Genomic DNA, 13,251 nt, shown 5'->3' on the forward strand with positions numbered 1-13,251 from the left:
TGGAATGGCAAACAATGTTGCCTAAGGAAGTTTTCATTTTCTTTGGACGAAAAAACCATTTTTCATTTTTCGAGTGCCCAAAAGGAGGTTTTTTTGTGAAGGAACTACCAAATAATTGTTGCAAAATTGGACCAAATCAATTTTCTAAAATACTAGGACATATTTAATGCACAATTGACAAAATGGTTGGGTGCAAAAAGTTTTTATCCACCTCTCATGAAAAAGACAAATTTCCGCCGATTTAGTTGGAAGCGGGTCAAATTTGAACTGCAGCTGCCTCATAGTTTGCTATTTAATTTTTCCAAAAATCATTTCTAGGTACATAAGTATCTATTTAATCAGAGAAACACCAAAAAAATTCCAAGATTCAACCACTAGCTAGGAACGGTCAAGCCTGCCGTTTTGACCGCATTTTGAAACAGGCATAAAAAATTCAAAAAAAATTAAAAAATTGGAAAACCTTCGCATTGTGTCATTATATGTGACCAAGTTCCTAGGAAAAATAACAAACTTGTAATACGGCAATTATTTTAAAAAAGTGTTCTCAGAAATGAGCTATCATCTCTGAAGATTCATGCCCTTCAAGCCAAATGATCAATCTTATGGCCACATTCGTGGCATAGTTTGTTCAAATGATCTCATATTGTGCACAAGGGTGCATATTGGAATGGCAAACAATGTTGCCTAAGGAAGTTTTCATTTTCTTTGGACGAAAAACCCATTTTTCATTTTTCGAGTGCCCAAAAGGAGGTTTTTTGTGAAGGAACTACCAAATAATTGTTGCAAAATTGGACCAAAACAATTTTCTAAAATACTAGGACATATTTAATGCATAATTGACAAAATGGTTGGGTGCAAAAAGTTTTTATCCACCTCTCATGAAAAAGACAAATTTCCGCCGATTCAGTTGGAAGCGGGTCAAATTTGAACTGCAGCTGCCTCATAGTTTGCTATTTATTTTTTCCAAAAATCATTTCTAGGTACATAAGTATCTATTTAATCAGAGAAACACCAAAAAAATTCCAAGATTCAACCACTAGCTAGGAACGGTCAAGCCCGCCGTTTTGACCGCATTTTGAAACAAGCATAAAAAATTCAAAAAAAAATCAAAAAATTGGAAAACCTTCGCATTGTGTCATTATATGTGACCAAGTTCCCAGGAAAAATAACAAACTTGTAATACGGCAATTATTTTTAAAAAAGTGTTCTCAGAAATGAGCTCTCATCTCTGAAGATTCATTGCCTTCAAGCCAAATGATCAATCTTATGGCCACATTCGTGGCATAGTTTGTTCAAATGATCTCATATTGTGCACAAGGGTGCATATTGGAATGGCAAACAATGTTGCCTAAGGAAGTTTTCATTTTCTTTGGACGAAAATACCATTTTTCATTTTTCGAGTGCCCAAAAGGAGGTTTTTTTGTGAAGGAACTACCAAATAATTGTTGCAAAATTGGACCAAATCAATTTTCTAAAATACTAGGACATATTTAATGCACAATTGACAAAATGGTTGGGTGCAAAAAGTTTTTATCCACCTCTCGTGAAAAAGACAAATTTCCGCCGATTCAGCTGGAAGCGGGTCAAATTTGAACTGCAGCTGCCTCATAGTTTGCTATTTATTTTTTCCAAAAATCATTTCTAGTTACATAAGGACCTATTTAATAATAAATACATGGTTTGGTGGTGATACGTCGAGGTTTGGGCGGCGGCCGAGGGCCCCAACTCTAGAGCGCGTAAACTCGCATGCCCGCCGCGTGGTCACCGCGCGACCGTGACGTTGCCTTGTTTTCTGCGCAGCCTAGGCATGTCTAGTTGGTTGGGCACTCCTCAGGTTGGTGCTAGGAAGAAAATTACAACATAATATTCTCACGAGGAGACCAATCGATACTCAAACATGAATTAGCAGCCAAGTGTTTGATTAGCGGTACGGGAAATGCACATGACCAATGGGCGTGAGTTTTGGCTGAGGATGATCATCTACTAAGGGGAATGTATTCACACATTTTTAGCTCAAAAGGAGGATCCTAGGTGGTACTTGCTTTGCAAAGTACCACGCTGGACAAAAATATGAATGTTGAAGCTGGGCTCAAAATAATAAATGGATTGAGCTGAAATTTTGTGGAGGATGGTTATTTGGGCATAGGAAAGCATTGTAGAAAATTGATACCATTTGGACATGCCAAAGTAGTACTTCCTTCACAATGCTCTTCTATGGACAGAAACTTGGGAAAACTAGTGAGAGAGATTGGTTGAATGAAATGAGCTCAAAATTGGTGTAGGTAAGTTACTTAGGTATGGTCATGCGCTGGTCAATTTTCAGATCATTTGGGTAAGCCTAGCTAGTACTTACTTCACAAAGCTTCTCTCGAGGTAGAAACTTTGGAAATTTCCCGAGAAATATTTACTAGGAAAATTGAGTTGAATATTATCATGTGGAAATGATTTGGGTATGGAAGAGTGCCCGAAAAGTTTGAGGGTAATAGGAGGGGTCTATATAACACTTGCTTTGCAACGTGCCAATTTGGCCATAAAATATAAATTGAACCTGGGCTCACATAGATGATTTGACTGAGCGGCAATTTGGAGGAGGGTGATAATTTGGGCATATGAAGAAACTGTATAAATTTCATGTCATTTAGAGATATAAAAAAGGTACTTCCTTCACAATGCTTCTAGGTGGACAAAAACTTTGGAAATTTGCCGAGGAAGATTTGCTAGGCAAATGGAGCTGAATTTTGTCATGCGGTAAAGATTTGGATAGTAAAGAGTGCCCAAAAATTCCTAGGGCAATCAAGAATATATAAATAGCACTTCCTTCATAAAGTGTTGGTGTGAACATAATAGGAAAATGAATATTGTTGAATTAGTTTTGAACTAGGCAAGGAAGGATTTTTACATATTTGATGAAGATATGACCCAAAGAATTTATGAGATTTTTTGGGGAATTTTGGGAATGATATAAATATAGGTTGCTTCACAACCTAGGGCAAAAACTGCCACATGGACATGACACATAGGCAAAACTGATGAGATGGCGCCTAGTCATCACAACCCACCACAATCTACAAGGCTATGACCATCTATATTGGTCATTAACAACTAGAAATAAGGTAGCGGACTAGCACTGTTTGCTTTGTGACCATTTCGTGTAAGGAAATTACGACCTTTCTGACCAAAATGGTCGCAATGGTTTAGGGTTTGAAGCCCCCTGAACAGCTTTTGACCAATTGGTCTAAAATGGTCATAAATTTATGAACAATTCTTCGAGGGTCACTGACAGAAGGTCATAAGTTGACATATCTCTTGTAGTGGGCAATGAGATGAAATAATGTACTCTGTGAGATCAACATTTTGATATGCTATATGCCCAAAACGGAGCTATGGATGCAGAGATATAGCATGATGAAAAACGCACAAAAACTAGGGTTTGGGACGAAAAAGTCAACCGAGAGGGAGTTTGCAGATCCAGATCGGGATCTCGCGGGTACTGTAGCGGCACAGAGTCCGAGGTTCGTCGCCGGATTTGGGCCGGCCGGAGTTGGACGGCGAGGCGGCCGGAGAGAGGGAGGCGCCGGAGTGGGGCGACGCCGGCCGGTGAGGAGGAGGTGGCCGCGGTTGTCGACGAGGTAGCGCGGCGGGGCGGCGACCGGAGCGGCGCGGTCGCCGACGAGGTCGAGCTGCGGTGCGGTGGCGCGGGTCGCCGGAGATGGAGGAGAGGGGCGGTGCGGTGAGCCGGAGAGGAGGCGGGGCGGAGCGGGCCGCGGGGGCCGGGGTTGGGCCCGGCGGGCTTCGGCGATGTGGGGCGCGCCGGCGCCACATGGCGGAGCGCGGTAGGTCGGGCGGCGGAGGGCGGACGTGTCCGGCCCGCTCCGGACACGTTCGGCGGCAGGAGGAGGAAGAGGCTAGGTTTAGGGGTGTTTTGACCCGAAATTTCGGGGGGAGGTCTAGTTTTATAGGTAGGAAGAGCTAGGAAGCTCCAAATAGAGTGTGGTTTTCGGCCACGCGATCGTGATTGAACGCTCTAGATGATGGAGAAGGTTTTGGTGTGTTTTAGGCCAAAATGGAGAGGTGTTGGGCTACAACACACACGAGGCCTTTTCGGTCCCTCGGTTAACCGTTGGGGCATCAAACAAAGTGCAAATGGTACGAACCTTGACAAGCGGCCTACCTGTAGTAAACCAAGGCCGCTTGGCAAGTCTCGGTCCAATCCGGAAATGTTTAATACCCACACATGAAAGAAAGGTAGAAATGACCACCGGAGGAGAACGGAGCGCTGGAATGCAAAACGGACAACGGGGAAAATGCTCGAATGCATGAGATGAACACGTATGCAAATGCAATGCACATGATGACATGATATGAGATGCATTAAAACAATAACAACAAACGGAGACAAAGACCCGAACCCAAGAAAATAAAATAACTTAACGCCGGAAACGGCAAGAGTTGGAGTACATATTGGGAAAATCATATCCGGGGTGTTACAACACTCCACCACTACGAAAGGATCTTGTCCCGAGATCTAGGACTGAAAGAGCGCCGGGTATTCAGAACGGAGGTGATCCTCGCGTTCCCAGGTAGCTTCACGGTCGGAATGGTGTGACCACTTGACTTTGAGGAATTTGATTGACTTGTTGCGAGTCTTGCGTTCTGTCTGTTCAAGAATAGCCACGGGGTGCTCACGATAAGAGAGGTCTTCTTGGAGCTCAATGTCCTCGAAGTTGACGGTGCGGTCAGGAGTCTTGAAGCACTTTCGGAGCTGAGAGACATGGAACACGTCATGAACATTTGCAAAGTTTGAAGGAAGCTCGAGTTGATAGGCGAGATCGCCTCTCTTGCTGACAATCTTGAAAGGTCCCACGTATCTAGGGGCAAGCTTCCCTTTGATACCGAAGCGACGAGTACCTTTCATAGGAGAGACGCGGAGGTAAACATGATCTCCGATCTCGAAAGCCAAATCACGGTGCATACTATCATAGTAGCTCTTCTGGCGGGATTAGGCTGCTTTGAGGTTATCTCGAATGACTTTGCACATTTCCTTTGCCTCTGTGATTAAGTCATTTCCCAGAAGCTGACGTATACCGGTTTCAGACCAGTTGAGAGGGGTACGGCACTTCCTGCCATACAGAATTTCAAATGGGGCCTTGCCCGAACTTGCTTGAAAACTGTTGTTCTAGGAGAATTCAGCATAAGGGAGACAATCCTCCCACTTCATGCTGAAGGAGATCACACAAGCCCTGAGCATATCTTCAAGAATCTGGTTGAGACGCTCGACTTGACCGCTAGTTTGAGGATGGAAAGCTGTGCTGAAGCGGATGTTGGTGCCCATGGCCTTCTGAAAAGAATCCCAAAACTTGGAGGTAAAGATGCTGCCACGGTCTGAAGAGATCACTTGTGGAATACCGTGCAGAGAGACAATTCGAGAGGTATAGAGATCCGCCAATTGAGCTGCGGTGATTGACTCTTTGATAGGTAGAAAGTGAGTCACTTTACTGAGTTTGTCGATGACAACGAATATAGCATCATTTCCACATTTGGACTTTGGAAACCCAGTCACAAAGTCCATCTCAATGTGGTCAAACTTCCATTCTGGAATGGCAAGAGGTTGGAGGAGACCAGCTGGTCTTTGGTGTTCTGCCTTCACTCTTCTGCAGACATCACACTCATTCACGAATTGAGCAATCTCGCGCTTCATTCGAGTCCACCAATAAGCCTGCTTGAGGTCCTGATACATCTTCGTGCTCCCAGGGTGGATGGAGAGGAGATAATTGTGAGCCTCGTTCATGATTACTTTATGAAGGTCACCTTTGGGCACAACAATACGATCCTCGAAGAAGAAAGTATCCTTGTCATCAAGGCGGTAGCACTTGTACTTGGGTTGACTCTTGGCAATCCCAATCTTCACCTTTTTCACCATAGCATCAAGAAGCTGAGCTTGGCGAATCGGGTCTTCCAAGGTAGGAGAGATTTGAAGGTTGGCGAGGAAACCTTGAGGAACAACTTGCAGATTAAGTTTGCGGAAAGCTTCACAAAGCTCGGGTTGATAAGGCTTGAGAATCAGACTGTTGCAATAAGCCTTCCTGCTCAATGCGTCAGCAATCACATTGGCCTTGCCTGGAGTATACTCGATACTCTGATTATACTCTTGAATCATTTCGACCCATCGAGTTTGCCTGAGGTTGAGATTAGGCTGCGTGAAGATGTACTTGAGACTCTTGTGATCAGTGAAAATGTCCACTTTTCTTCCCAATAAGAGATGTCTCCAAGTCAAAAGAGCATGCACAACTGCCGCCAACTCGAGATCATGAGTGGGGTAATTCTTCTCGTTGGGAGTCAACTGGCGAGATGTATAAGCCACAACTTTCTTCTCTTGCATCAACACTGCGCCAAGACCTTGGAGAGAGGCATCGCAAAAGACCTCATACGGCTTGGATTCATCAGGCGGAGTCAGAATTGGAGCAGTGACCAATTTCTCTTTCAAAGTGTTGAAAGCAATGTCACACTCTAGAGACCAGACGTACTTGACGTGCTTCTGGAGAAGATTTGAGAGAGGTTTCACGATCTTAGAAAAGTTTTCAACGAATCTTCGACAGTAGCTTGCGAGACCGAGGAAGCTACGGAGTTGCTTCACGTTCCGAGGTGGTTCCCAATTCACAATTGCAGACACCTTCTCGGGATTCACCGCAATGCCCTTGGCAGAGATGATATGACCAAGATAAAGAACCTCATCAAGCCAAAATTCGCACTTGGTGTAGAACTTGTGTTCCCTCAGCTTATCGAGTACCAAATGCAAGTGCTTGGCATGATCTTCCTTGTTCTTCGAAAAGACCAGAATGTCGTCGAGATAGACCAAAATGAAATGATTGGTGTAGGCGTTGAAGATGAAGTTCATCATGCGAGAGAAAGTCGGAGGAGCGTTGACGAGGCCAAAAGACATGACAGTGTATTCGTATGAACCAAAGCTTGTCCTGAAAGCCGTCTTGGGAATATCTTCCTCGCGGATTCGAATCTGATGATAACCCATACGGAGATCAAGCTTCGAGAATACTTGGGCACCTTTGAGTTGTTCGAACAGCTCATTGATGTTGGGAAGTGGGTATTTGTTCTTGATGGTCTCCTTGTTCAATGGACGGTAATCAACACAAAGTCGGTCCGTTCCATCCTTCTTCTTCACAAAAAGAACACCACAACCCCATGGAGAAGAACTAGATCGGATGAGACCCATTCTCTCTTGAATATCGAGTTGCTTCTTCAGCTCCTTCAACTCTTCAGGTCCAAGCTTGTAAGGACGCTTGCACACAGGTTCCGTGCCAGGCTCAAGATCGATGACGAATACAACTAGCCGGTGCGGAGGCATTCCTGAAAGCTCTTCTGGAAAGACGTCTTGATACTCGCAAACGACTGGAATTTGTGAGATGGCATCCAGTTCACCCTTGTCATTGAGAGAAAATAGACAGATGGTATCATCCCAAGCGGCAAAGACAATTACATCCTCAGACGAATGAGTCAATTGAATCTGCCTGGCTGCACAATCAAGCTGAGCCTTGTGCTTACAAAGCCAATCCATTCCGAGAATAAGATCATTGTCCGAGTCACCAAGAACGTTTGGAGAAGACAAGAACTTATAGTCACCCAAAGTGATTGTAACATCCGGAACACATACTCGAGATATCATTTGACGGGCCGGAGAGACAATAGCCAACGGTTTCGACAACACTTGAGTAACAAAATCATGCTTAGATGCAAAAGGTCTCGACATGAAACAATGTGATGCACCAGTGTCAAAAAGAACTCTTGCAGGAATATCATTAATAGGAAGGTTACCCATGATGACATCTGACGATTCCTCTGCCTGAGCTGTGTTCATCAAGTTGACCTTGGCGAGCTTGGGGTTATGCTTGACCACAGCTGTACTTGCCGATCTCACAGGAGGAGGAGGAGGAGGAAGACGCCTCTGGTTGAAGCATTTGTTGGCATAGTGACCCTTCTGTTGGCACTTGTTGCACGTGACCTCTGAAAGCGGACGGTGATACGGAGCACTTGATCTTGGAGCTTGAGACGAAGTCTTGTTCTGAAAGCCAGGGTTGGGTGGGTGGGAAGATCCACTGCCACCTTTGCTCTTCTGATACGGCTGACGGAACGGAGGAGGAGGAAGCCAATGCTTCTGCTGCTTGGCCACTTGAGTAGAGGAAGAAGGAGTAGCATCTCTGACTCGCTTCTTGGAAGCATCACACCTCAGTTGAGCGGCCTCTTGCTTCAATGCCATGTTGTAGAACTCATCGTATCTCAAGGGCTCAAAGAGGACAAGAGCTAGCTGAATTTCTTCCCTAAGACCACCCTTGAACTGGTATATCATGCTCTTCTCGTCGGGGACGTCCTGCTTAGCAAAGCGGGCGAGCTTCTGAAACAACTTGTTGTAGTCATAGACAGACAAAGAGCCTTGCTTCAGGTTGCGGAATTCCTCACGCTTGCTCTCAACCACGCTCTGAGGAATATGATGAGCTTTGAAGTCTTGACGGAATTCATCCCAGGTAATCACACGGCCTCCTGTAGAATCCTTGTACTGCTGGAACCATTCTGCAGCTTGATCTTTGAGTTGGAAGGAAGCAAACTTGACAAAGTCCTCAGGCCTGACGTTTCTGCACTCGAAATGCTTGCCCAGATCCACAAGCCAATCGTCAGCATCAGTTGCCTCAACACAATTGTTGAAAGTCTTTGGCCCATTAGCAAGGAACTGGTTGAGTGTAGCAAAGTGATTCTGATTGTTGCCTTGGTTGCCTTGGTTCGCTTGATTGCGCTCTTGAAGAATTTGCATGATCAACTGTGTGTTTGCATTGGTTGCGGCCATCACAGCTTGCCATGCCTCCGGAGGAGGAGGAGGCGGTGGCGGATCCTGATTCTGATTCTGATTGGTGCTCTTAGTGGGAGCCATCCTGAATAGCGTGACAACCGTTAGCACATTGATAGATAAATATTGAAGCTCAATCAAATGGGTTGAAATTGCAACATATAGTTTTCACATCCGAACAAAATGAACGAATGCATTCCACTAGAAATGGTCACATATCCATAAATTGAGAAGCCACTTAGAATTTAGGTAGAGGAATAAATCAACAAGGTATGGATCAAGAACGAATACTCGGTAAGAAATCCCAATCTCAAACCAAATATCCGTGGAAGAAGAGATAGAGCTACAAGAATTCCCACCTATGAAACTCCCGAACCTTTCCAGTTATGCAATCAGGTGTTGGGGATACAGGGGAAGCATAATATCTCACCCAAATCTAGCAATTCCTACATCCAGCTGTATCCATCCTTCAACACATAATCGAGAAAAACTTCGGAAACCATCTACCTCAACCTTCGAAAAGCATCCATTATACAAGTTATGACGATACTCCCGAACTCCCGCCCCAGTACTGGGTGGCGTCGAGGTTATCTCACCAACGAACTGCATAAAAGAGATTTTCGATGTCGGCATGCTAAACTCAGGTATTCCAGAACTGCAACGATAAAATTGTGATGACAACACCTCGGAGCTCAACTCCCCAGGACACTGCCACAACCCCTAAAGACAGGAGGCACCAAGAACAATGTTCTCGTCACAAAGCCATCGGAACGATTCCAAGATACCCGCGTGATCCTATTTTTTTTGTGAAATTTGAGAAGAGAAGAGTCAAAACTCTACGTCAGGATGCCTTACCAGAGCGATGAGGAGACTGAGGAGTAAAAAGAATTCCTAAACTCTCCGATATATAGTTCCTAAATGACTCAAAACATTTTTCTAGACTCAACTCGGCCGCTAAAAACGATCAAGCAATGGGGCTCCTATGGTTGGGGAAGGCTCTGATTACCAACTTGTATCACCCTCGATGCGGCTATAGCTCCCACGTGTCGAGGCACGACTTAGAGACATAACCGCGTTGAAAGCAATGTAGCAAGTTAGGTAATCTTCACAACATCCCATGTAATATAGATAATAAAAGGGGAGATACATAGTTGGCTTACACTCGCCACATCAATCACAGTACATAAATAGCATTACAACAATCAAACACTCATGGCCCGACTACGGCGCCAAAATGAAAGATAACCCAACGTGCGACATGGTCCCGATCACCCCCAACTGGGCACCACTACTGATCATCAGGGAAAGACACATAGTATCGGCGTGAGTCCTCGTCGAACTCCCACTTGAGCTCAAGTGCGTCATCTGGAACGGAGTCATCAGGCCCTGCATCTGGTTTGGAAGTAATCTGTGAGGCACAGGGACTCAGCAATCTCGCACCCTCGTGATCAAGACTATTTAAGCTTATGGGTAAGGCAAGGTAAATATGTGGAGCTGCAGCAAGCGACTAGCATATATGGTGGCTAACCTGTTCGCAAAAGAGAGTGAGAAGAGGAGGCAAAGCATGAACAAATAACTAGAGGACATCCTGCGGCAAGCATTACTCCAACACCGTGTTCACTTCCCGGACTCCGCCGAGAAGAGACCATCACGGTAACTCACACTGTTGATTCATTTTAATTAAGTTAAGGTTCAAGTTATCTACAACCGGACATTAACAAATTCCCATCTGCCCATAACCGCGGGAACGGCTTTCGAAAGTTCAAATCCCTGCAGGGGAGTCCCATCTTAGCCCGTGACAAGCTCTCACGGTCCATGAAGGAATAGACCTCCTCCCGAGACATTCCGATCAGACTCGGTATCCCGGTTCTACAAGACACTTCGACAAGTTAACACAAATCCAGCAACACCGCCCGAATGTGCCGACAAATCTCGATAGGAGCTGCACATATCTTGTTCTCAGGGCACAATCGGATAAGCAATTCTTACAACTAAAACCAGCCCTCGAGTTTCCCCGAGGTGGCGCTGCAAGGGGCTCTAGGTTGGACCAACACTCAGAGGAGCACTGGCCCGGGGGGGGGGTTAAATAAGATGACCCTCGGGCTCCAGAAACCCAAGGGAAAAAGAGGCTAGGTGGCAAATGGTAAAACCAAGGTTGGGCATTGCTGGAAAAGCTTTAATCAAGGCGAACTATCAAGGGGTTCCCATTATCACCCAACCGCGTAAGGAACGCAAAATCCGGGAACATAACACCGATATGACGGAAACTAGGGCGGCAAGAGTGGAACAAAACACTAGGCGAGAGGCCGAGCCTTCCACCCTTTACCAAGTATATAGATGCATTAAGATAACATGGCAATATAATGATATCCCAACAAGTAAATAATGTTCCAACAAGGAAGGGTCTCCAATCTTCACCTGCAACTAGCAACGCTATAAGAGGGGCTGAGCAAAGCGGTAACATAGCCAATCAACGGTTTGCTAGGACATGGTGGGTTAGAGGTTGAACATGGCAATTTGGGAGGAATGATAAGCAAGTGGTAGGCATCGTAGCATAGGCATAGCAAAAGAGCGAGCATCTAGCAAAGCAAAGATAGTAGTGATTTCAAGGGTATGATCATCTTGCCTGCAAAGTTGTCTGAGTTGACTGGATCCTCGAAAGCAAACTCAACGGGCTCCTCGTTAGCGAACTCATCTCCCGGCTCTACCCAAACAAGACAAATAAGCAACAAGGACACAATCAACCACATGCAAACTCAAACAACATGATGTAAAGATGATATGCTATGCGGGATGCAATATGGGATGCATATGCAAGACTTTACGAGGAATGAATGAACCTGGCCTCAACATGGAAATCCAAGTGTGCCACTGGAAAGGTGAGATGAAATCACTTGAAAACGATATAAAGAACGCCGGAATCGGAGTTACGATTTGGAAATGGCAAGCAATTCAAATATGACCATGTTCTGCGATTTACAGCAAGTAGCCATCTAAATGCAACAAGATGAACATTCCACAGCACCCAAACATGACAAAAAAATACATGGCAGGGATCCACTCATGATGCTTAACAAAAGACTAGCACTGAGCTATGGCCAATTCATCCATTAACAGGTTCAAACAAGTGTGGCAAAAATGCATCTGATAAACAGATCTCAGACTTAGTGAAATTAACACTTGTTTGGAATTTCAGATCAAATAGCACTATTTGGAGCATGAAAACAATATACTACAGGACCTGAACATGACAAAGTAAAGCATGACATGGAGGTACTCAAAGAGCTTAACAAAAGTCCCTTAGTGACCTTGAGCGAAAAGGGATCAGAAAATACATGTGGAAGCATGCGAACATGGCAAAAACATAATCAGTTCTCAGACTTAGTGAAAACTGGAGCATGCTGAAACAGATATCAAGTAAGCATGTTTACGAGCTCGATGCACTCACTACAGAGCAAGTCATAACAATCTAAGCATACACGCATCAAGAATACACAAAATACAAGCTAGACATGGCACGATCAATAACATAGCATGCACGGATCAACTACAACATCCTCGGTAAAATTGCTAACAAGTAGACAATCTGCCCAGATTCACGAAATAGCAAAAATAGAGCTCGATTGACTCAAGCTAGGGTGCTCCATAATTGCAAACAAAGACATAGATGGATATAACACTACAAGATTAACAAAACATCCTTACTGATCATCCTCAAAAGAGGCACGGATCACTAGGAATCAACATGAACATATGGCATATTGAGATAACCAGTCCAAGGACTTGGTGGAAATGCTAAGTCCCTGAAATCAGCATTAACGAATGCTCCACTTTGCAAGCTTGTGCTAGTCACCACACACATCACAAAAATACATGGGTTGCACCTCTGGATAGATGGCAAAACATATAACAAAACTCATGTAGAGCTCAGGGGCATATCATGCACACAATAATCATGGCAAAATGACAAATATCTAATTGGAGCATCAGATCTGACAATTATCTCAAATAGCACTCTTCCAACAGCATTTCGGGCATCAAGATGAACTCAAATGAAAATGATGCAATGAGATGAAATGATGTACTCTCTGAGATGAACATTTTGATATGCTATATGCCCAAAACGGAGCTACAGATGCGGAGATATAGCATGATGAAAAACACACAAAAACTAGGGTTAGGGATGAAAAAGTCAACCGAGAGGGAGTTTCCAGATCCAGATCGGGATCTCGCGAGTACTGTAGCGGCATGGAGTCTGAGGTTCGTCACCGGATTTGGGCTGGCCGGAGTTGGACGACGAGGCGTCCGGAGAGAGGGAGGCGCCGGAGTTGGGCGGCGCCGGCCGGTGAGGTGGAGGCGGCCGCGGTCGTCGACGAGGTAGCGCGGCGGGGCGGCGGCCG

The sequence above is a fragment of the Triticum dicoccoides genome, chromosome 1A (genome assembly GCF_002162155.2).
Source record: "Triticum dicoccoides isolate Atlit2015 ecotype Zavitan chromosome 1A, WEW_v2.0, whole genome shotgun sequence".
Lineage (NCBI taxonomy): Eukaryota > Viridiplantae > Streptophyta > Magnoliopsida > Poales > Poaceae > Triticum > Triticum dicoccoides.